Raw genomic sequence first — 9,243 nt, forward strand, 5'->3', positions numbered from 1 at the left:
GTTTCTCAATGTCATGTTCTAGCATCCCCGTGATGTAGTCACCTGTGCCTGGCCAGACGATGATGGATACTGTCACACCGAGAGATCTCTAAGAATATCTCTCCGGCATCGGAGGAGCAAATCCCACTCTTGAGCTATCTAGTCCCTTGTCAAACTTTTCGATGAGCTTGTAAGTTGCCGTTATGATCACCGTGTTACATGTGACGTTTGAGCAACCCCAAAGTCCATCGTACTATAAGAAGCGACTACTATACTCTCATGGTCTAAGGAGCAAAGTCACATGTTAACACTCTGTGTTATTACAATTGATTACAGATGATATAAAATCAATTCATAACAGACAAGTTTGGGTCGATTCAATATGATTGTTCTTCCAACGTTATAATCTTAATATTGTTTCAGGACTATCGTTTAACACTGAATGATATCCTAAGATCCGGAAACATGATCACCAACAACACATGTAAACGGCCTATTGTTACTGAGGGCCCAAATTATGTTTAGGCCTGTTAAAGGCCCACTGTGGGCACATGCCTACAAAAAAAAGAAAGCTTATGTTGATTTAGGCCCAAATATTTTTAGCGGGCTACATGGAAATTACAGCCCATAATCGTTTTTAACCCAATTGGAATGGGCCCGATGAATGTTGGCATGTTGGGCTCCTACGAAGCTTTCGGCCGACTACATTACTAAGATAAACCTACACTATACAAAAATAGCATCGTAATTTCTGCACCTTTGGCAACACCATAAATGCTGTATCACAACAAAATAAATTCCAACCATACAACAAAATGCCTGTGGGCATAAAGTTTACAGTCCTTGCAGATAAAAGCACCATCAGATGTATAGAAGCATAGATCATTTGACCTAAGTGCTAAAGTTTCAGGCTGTAGAATCTGATGGAGCAACATGGTCTTCCCCTTTTTTCCGCCATTGCTCTTGAACAATGAAGCCAATGTCTGATAGTCTGGTTTCAAAACCATTCATATCTGGACGACATTTGTCAACCACTATTCTTGTTTCCGAGACGACATCCATTAGGTATTGGACTTGTGTCTGGAGCATATGTATATCACTCTGTCTAGCCAGAAGATTTTGTTCAGTAGGCGATTTGGATGAGATTACCTTGACAACCAACCCAAAAATTACGCGGGAAGGTGCTTTTTGCACTGTTAGTGGAGAGATACTGACGGGTTGCGGCAAGAGGTGACATTGTGCCTGTGGTAGCCTCGTCACCTTCAAGTGGTTGTGGCTGTTGAATCATTTGTTCCATAGCTTGCTGAAAGTTTGAACTTGTAGATTAGTGTACCAGATAAGTTACTAATGAGACAAAGACAAACAAAGTAGGTTTCACGTTTATACATAACTTATTTTGGTGAACTACTGTAATACATTAGCATGTATTGTAGTGCAAACTACATAATAAAATCACTTTCGGAACATATGTCCATGTAGCATGCCTACTGTATTGTTTATTTCCTCACATTCGTTGACATCTAAGGATAAAGAGACATGGTTTAAAGTAGGATGAACATAGTATGACATCATTCATATCATTGGCAAATAGATATAAAACAAATAGGCTATTGTATCATTGTGTGGGCACGTGAACATCACAACTAGATTACAGATCAAGACCAAAAGAATATCCTTCATCTCTTTCAAACCATGTAAGGTGAAATGATACGTTAAGACAACTGTGTATAAAAGTGAACAGAGTATCTGACATTGGCTGCAAACCAAGCAGTTAAATAAACACATCACAGTACCAATCAGTTCAAAGGCAGGAGGAGTAAGGACTTACAACAACGGCTTGAACTGGTGTGCTCATGCCCTTCATCTTGCTGGTGTGGCAATCCTTGAAGATTTGCATTGCATTTGGTTCAGGTTCTTTTTGGTCCGCACGGGCTTTCCTATGTATTTGGAACAAGTCAATATAGATACAATAATATGGCACAGAAAAAAGAAGGAACTAGCAGCTATTTACAAGAGCCTCGCAGTGTGCAATATAGCTACGAGATCCTGTTGTCTGTTGGAATTTCACTTTAGAACGGTTGGTCTTGTTCTTCAAACAGTTAGCCTAGAAGAAGATACACTTGTAAGGCACATACATAAATACAAGTTCAATATGTGATCTTATCAAATACATATACCCTATCTGATACTTTGGATCAGACCAATGTTTAACAAGGGCTGTCTAGTCTTCATCTGTAATATATTCCACTAGAGATGTTTGGGCGATTTCATTGTTAGCCTTGACTTCAAAGTGAGCTTTTCTAAGGTGGTACCTGTCGGTGTCAAAATCGGCGGATCTCGGGTAGGGGGTCCCGAACTGTGCGTCTAAGGTCGATGGTTACAGGAGACGGGGGACACGATGTTTACCCAGGTTCGAGCCCTCTCTATGGAGGTAATACCCTACTTCCTACTTGATTGATCTTGATGAATATGAGTATTACAAGAGTTGATCTACCACGAGATCGTAATGGCTAAACCCTAGAAGCCTAGCCTGTATGACTATGGTAATGAGTGTGTCCTTTTCGGACTACACCCTCCGGTTTATATAGACACCGGGGGGATCTAGGGTTACATAGAGTCGGTTACATAAGAAGGAATCTTCATAGTCGGTCGCCAAGCTTGCCTTCCACGCCAAGGAGAGCCCGATTCGGACACTGTACAGTCTTCGGCCTTTGTGTCTTCACAGCCCATCAGTTCGGCCCATGAATAACAGGCCAGACGCCCGAGGACCCCTTAGTCCAGGACTTCCTCAGTAGCCGCTGAACCTGGCTTCAATGACGAGGAGTCCGGCGCGCAGATTGTCTTCGGCATTGCAAGGCGGGTTCCCCTTTCCGAACTCCAAGATAGTCTTCAGCTGTAATGATTATATCCGGACTTGTATACACAACTGAAGAGGATATAATATTTCACGAGTCCAATCCGCTGACAACTTTTTGGTAATATGACATCACGCCTGCTCGGCCATTATTTTCGAACTGTTAGCTAGCCCGTCGTCCCACGTCTCGAGACGTGGTGTTATTGGCATGTCTTATCCAAGCGGAGATCGTGTCTCCCCTTTTTAAGGGATTCTTATCAACCTGGACGTGGGTAACCCAACCGTCGCTTGGGTACAACTCCTTGGGAGTAGGCAAGCTTTGAGGCCCAGGAGGAGACGTTCGATATTCGTGGCCCTTATATAGGGGTACAAACCCGTCTTTTTCTTTCACGCTTGCTTATTCCTCAACCCTTCCTACCCTGAGTTCCAACACCCGGGTTTCAATCGCCACAATCTCCAATCATGTCCGGATCCAGCTGTCAAGGCCAGTGGGTGGCTTCTTCTGTCATGGAGGGATATATTGCAAAGCTTCGGGCGGCGAGGTATCTGACCGCAGAAATCCTTAATCGGCTTCTTGCCGAGGGGCAGGTTATTCCCACCCCCAGATCCGGCCAGAGGGTCGTGTTCGTGTCCCACTTCCTCCGCAGGTTAGGGTTTGCACTTAATCCCTTCGTCCGAGGGATCATGTTCTATTATGGGCTAGATTTTCACGATCTAGCCCCAGACTCTATTCTTCTCATTTTGGCGTTTATCGTCACATGCGAAGCCTTCCTCCGAACTCCTCCACACTCCGGCTTGTGGCTCAAGTCCTTTGATGTGAAACCGCAACCGATAGAGAGGAAGCAGGCAGAGTGCGGTGGTGCGATAGTGAGCAAGCTTGCTAGCGTTGTTTGGCTGAAAGGATCCTTTGCCAAATCTTCCGTTTTATGGTAGCAGGGGTTGTTCTACATCACCAAGCCCCGTCACTCCAAGTGGGCAGCTGCGCCCGCATTTCGATCCAACCCCCCAATTCAGCTTGCATCGTGGATTAATAAGGGATTGGACTGGGGGGTCAACGGATGAGGAGCGGGCTTTGCAAAGTCGCATCCGAATCCTCATTGAGAGGGACGTCAATATCGTCAACATTGTTCAAGTAATGCTAGTCCGCCGAACCCTGCCGTGCCAGCGACGGCCCCTCCACCTATGGGAGTTTAATCCAGAAGGGCCGCGGACTCTTCAGCACTTCTTCGGCACTACGCACGAAGGAATGTGGAGATTATTCTTCGGGAAACGAAAGAAATGGCCGGACACCACCGAAGATGTCGGCCTAGACTGTAACCATCTGGACACCCCGGTAAGTGCCTGTTTCGCCTAACACCTTGTAATCGGATACCCAGTGGTAATACACTGACCGAACCATCCTTTTTCAGGTTTGGATAAAGAAAGTGGAGTGGATTAGGTGTCCGGCTCCCCTCCCCGAAGACGCAGCGGATACTGTGCTAACAAGGATGCTGGCCTCGGCACCATACCAGGCGCCGGCAAGGGAGGGCCAAGAGGAGAGTGAAAAGACCCTGGATGACATTTGTTTCGGAGGTAAGTCGGATACTGAGTCCAGAGAAATCAACCTTTCCTCGCCTGAGGACAGAGGCGAGAGAGGAGCCAGTATCCCTTCTCCAAGCAGGAGGAAAAGGGCCGCCTCCGAAGGTTGGGAGGGGCGGTCTCCCAAGAGGGGCAAGATGTCACCGTCGAGCAGTGCCGTTTGAACAGCTCCAACATGGGGACAAGTCCTCAACCAAACCGTGAGTAAATCCGGGGTGCTTTGATAGCTTCCCGCTCCTTTGCCGTTACCAAAGATATACATAACGTGTCCGTGCATTTCTATAGGTCAGCACAGAGTTTTTCGAGGCAATCCTCTTCTTCGAGAGGTCTCCTCCAAGAGATGACGGAAAGCGAGACGCCCTCCCCGACCTCCTCGCCCAATAAGGCGGATGACTCTGAAGTGTCATCGCGGAGGGTTTTTCTTGCTCAAAAAGCTATGCAAGGGATGAAAAAGGCAGTACCCGAAGGTGGATCTCCGACCGTCCTGGATTCCGGGGCCAATAATAAAGGCCCCGGACTGTCTGGCTTGCAACCGACGACGATTTCGGAGACGGGTGAACGAATTCCTTCAAAGGATGACTGTGCTCCTAGAGTGGCTTCCGGAGACCCAGTGGCTCCGGACATATTACGGGACATGTTGCGAAATGCATCTGTCTCGGGGGAACAGCGTACCTTGATGGGTACAGTGGTTGAGAAGATTTTGTCCGCGAAGAGCAGATTAAATGAAGCCTTCATGAGCCTGCTAAAAGGCTTCAAGGTTTGTGATATAATGTTTTCATCTATGTTTTATTTGCAAAGATGCACTTGTGTATAGGTAGTAGCCCCTGAGACTCAGGTTGGCTTCCAATGGGAAGCAAACGGAGGATCGAAAAGAATCATTCGAGGACTAACCTAATGAACTTGAACACAGGCTGCTTCCCTCTTGGCCACTTCCCAGACTATGGATATTGCTGAGTTGCAGGGGAAGCTGGATGTAGCAGGGGACGATCTTGCATTAATCAATATGCATCTTGAAGAGTCGCAATGTATGTATTCGGGGCAATCCCCATACTTTTTTGTGGTATAAGCATGATGCTAAAAGTTATATGCTGGAATATGCATGGCTGCAGATGGTGCTGCCGCCGTTGAAGTTCTTCGAGCGGAGCTGGCCCAGGCCAAGGAGCAGGCCTGGTGTAGCAATGCGGCTGCCGAAAAGGCATCGGCTGTGTTAAAAGTCGATCAAGCCGCACGGCGGCAAGACGAGGAGAAGATATCCACGATGGCGCTCGAACTAAAAAATGCTACTGGCCACTGTGAATTTCTGGAGAAGGAGAATGAAGCCAAAATGGGTGAACTTGACAAGGCCTTACAAGAGGCGAGAGAAGCACGGTCGGAATCCAGAGCAGCCCGTGAGGATATCCGGCAAGCTAGGGAGATTGCGGATGGTAAGCCCTTTTTGCTACAGACTAAGTTCGGCGATCCGAACTATGCTCAGCTTGACCGAGTGTGGAGTTCTCCGGACAAGTTTTTAGACTTGCCGAAGAGTTCTTCCGATGCGGTGCAGTATTATCAAGCGCGAGAGGGGTACACAATGGAGAAGCTTTTATGGTCACAGTTTGGCGCTTCAAAGCGCCCTCTGTTGCTGAATGAACAGATGTCCCAATGGGCCGAGCTTCATAGGATATCCGGCGCTGCCATGAAGAACGTCATAATCCGGTTGTGGCCAACCGAGTCTGTTCCGAATAGCTACTTTGGTTTGGTGCAAAGGCTTGTTGGTGCGGTGCCACGTATCGACACTGTGAAGTGGTTGACGTGCATTGAGGGTGCACAGATGTCTTTTGCCTGAGTCAAGACATTCTGGGGAAGATGAAGGCCATCGATGTTGTGGCGAAGAGTCCACCCAAGGGCATGGACCGTCCTGAACCGGAGCATTATTTTGAAGACGTCCTAGAGGCTTCCCGCTTGATAGAGGGTCAGTGCTTGAAATACATAATGTTGGAGTGAGGTGTATGAGAATTGTAAAAGACAATTTTATAGTTAATCTATTTTTATGTTTTGCTCGAAAGTTTGTATTCCTCTTGTGCGGCCGTTTTAATATAATCTGAAAGTTTTCCAGTTGTCGGCTTTAGCCCCCTCGTAGGAAGTACGGGGGTGTTCAGAAAAGCATTTAATCACTCTTTATCCAACGTCTTGGTCCATGAAGGAGGTAATAATGCGGCGAACCAGGCAATCAAACTATAGGGCGTTAACATTTTCACTTAGCCTTAGGAGTTTTTTGGTGGGGCTACGACATAGCCCCTGGTATGTATGCGGCGTATTATAATATCGTGACTTACATATTTGATCTGAAAAAGATCCCTCGTGTGACACGGGGAATCGCTAAAGATTCCAATAAGTCGTCAAGTGGTTGACCAGCTCTCGCCGCATCATGACAGTCAGTTTTCGGCTTTCTCTACTGAGGTACTTGACCAGATGAACTGGAAGCACAATCATAGTAGTTCTCCCTTTACTACCCTAGCCGATGGAGCGGAACATAGGGTAGCAAGCACAGGAGCCGGGCAACCCAACTATTGACCCAAGACAATGATTCGGAGCTGATGCATATAAGGCCAAACTTGCAACGCCGAAGTACGCTATAGAGCTATTCGGGATTTTGCTGGCGACTCATTTGTTCCCATACCGAGCCCCTGGCAGGCTATGCCAAGGTATATCTGTGAAACAACCATATGAGCCATATTCATTGGCGAAACAACACTGATGATTAATTCGGATACTGTTTACTGGGACCTGAGCGATATGCCAATGATTACTTTATGTATATAAAGACCACAACCCCGTCTATGTGACATGCTCGGGGTCGGAGGTGGAGGAAGAGGCATAGTACAGGCTCGAAATAAAGAGTGCGGTCTACAAAAAGTTATTTTGGACCTCCTGTCGCATGTCTGCACCGCTTGTCCTCGGCGAGGGGAATCCTTGATGGAAGTAGCCCCTTAGGTGAGTGTACGGATCCGAACTCTGATAGAGTCAGTTTTGGATGTTTGTCCTGTTTGTCACCTGTTTTTAATTCCACCAATGCCCATGGTATCTTGAGTGCGTAGTGATGTATGCGCGGTACAAATTTTGCAGGTGTACGAGGTGGGCGGCGGAAGCCGAACTGCTATTTACGCTCCAGGAGTAGTCGATCCTCGGGTGGAAATTGCTTCTGACCCCCGGTATTTCGTTGGTGAATCTCTCCATCGTCCCTGTCGCCTAGCGGCCTCCTTCCCTTGTGTTCGGCGTTGAGCTTGCCGGCCTGCTTAAAGACCAAGCAGTTTTTGTTAGTTTGATTAGCTGGTTTATTGGGGTGGCCGTGAACTTGGCAGGGTTGGTCCAATATCTTGTCTAGGTTGGATGGTTTGTATCGGTTCACCTTGAATGGCTTCTTCCATTGACCGGGCTTGGGATTGCTGAACCTGGCGTTGACCACTGTGTCGTGTGATCCTTCATTATCATTGCGACTGTTGTGTTTGCTTCGTCGTGGCTTGCCGTTGCCGTCTCGAATTTCGAAAGTGCCCGGGTTGCTGGCGCTGTTGCTTCTACGAGCGAGCCAGCTGTCTTCTCCCATGCAAAAGCGGGTCATTAGAGCAGTAAGGGCTGTCATGGATTTAGGTCCTTCTTGACCAAGGTGGTGTGCAAGCCATTCGTCCCGGACGCTGTGTCTGAAGGCTGCAAGGGCTTCCGCGTCCGGACAGTCGATGATTTGGTTCTTTTTGACTAAGAACCGAGTCCAGAGCTTCCTGGCTGACTCTCCAGGCTGTTGGACAATGTGACTTAGGTCATCGGCATCCGGTGGCCGGACATATGTTCCCTGGAAGTTGTCAAGGAAGGCTTCTTCCAAGTCTTCCCAGCTGCCTATGGAATTTTCAGGCAGGTTGTTTAACCAGTGCCGAGCTGGCCCTTTTAGCTTTAGTGGGAGGTATTTAATGGCGTGGAGGTCGTCTCCACGGGCCATATGGATGTGGAGGATAAAATCTTCTATCCATACCGCGGGATCAGTTGTTCTGTCGTATGATTCAATATTGACAGGTTTGAATCCTTCGGGGAATTCATGATGCATTACTTCATCATTGAAGCAAAGAGGGTGTGCGGCGCCTCTATGTAGGGCCACACTGCAACGTAACTCCAAAGGAGTCCATTTGCGGTTTTCGGCTCGGGCGTGGCTAGGTTTTTCACGTCAGGATAGGTAGCCATCGTCGTGTGTCGAGGCATGCCCTCGCGATCCTTAGATCGATCTTGCGTGTCCTGCTCTACTGTCCAAGTCTTGTCGAAGGTCGTCTGTACAATCATGAGCTGTGTTATTCTTGCCTTTACGGTGATGTGGGGCGGTCTGGTGTTCGGCTTGAGTTGCCTCTTTATCCGGACAGAGTTGTCGATGACCCGCCGCATTGTGTGATGGTGGTATGGGCTCCAACGCCTTGTCATCAAACTAAGGTAGAAATATATGTTGGGGAACTTTGCAGAAAATAAAAAAATTTCCTACGGTTTCACCAAGATCCATCTATGAGTTCATCTAAGCAACGAGTCATGGGAGAGAGATTGCATGTACATACCACTTGTAGATTGCGAGCGGAAGCGTTCACTATAACGTGGATGATGGAGTTGTACTCGCCATGATCCAAATCACCGATGACCGAGTGCCGAACGGACGGCACCTCCGTGTTCAACACATGTACAGAGCGGATGATGTCTCCTCCTTCTTGATCCAGTAAGGGGGAAGGAGAGGTTGAGGAAGATGGCTCCAGCAGCAGCACGACGGCGTGGTGTTGGTGGAGAAGCAGCACTTCGGCAGGGCTTCGCCAAGCACGTGACGGAGG

This window comes from Triticum aestivum, chromosome 6B, assembly GCF_018294505.1.
Source record: "Triticum aestivum cultivar Chinese Spring chromosome 6B, IWGSC CS RefSeq v2.1, whole genome shotgun sequence".
In the NCBI taxonomy this organism is placed as follows: Eukaryota; Viridiplantae; Streptophyta; class Magnoliopsida; order Poales; family Poaceae; genus Triticum; species Triticum aestivum.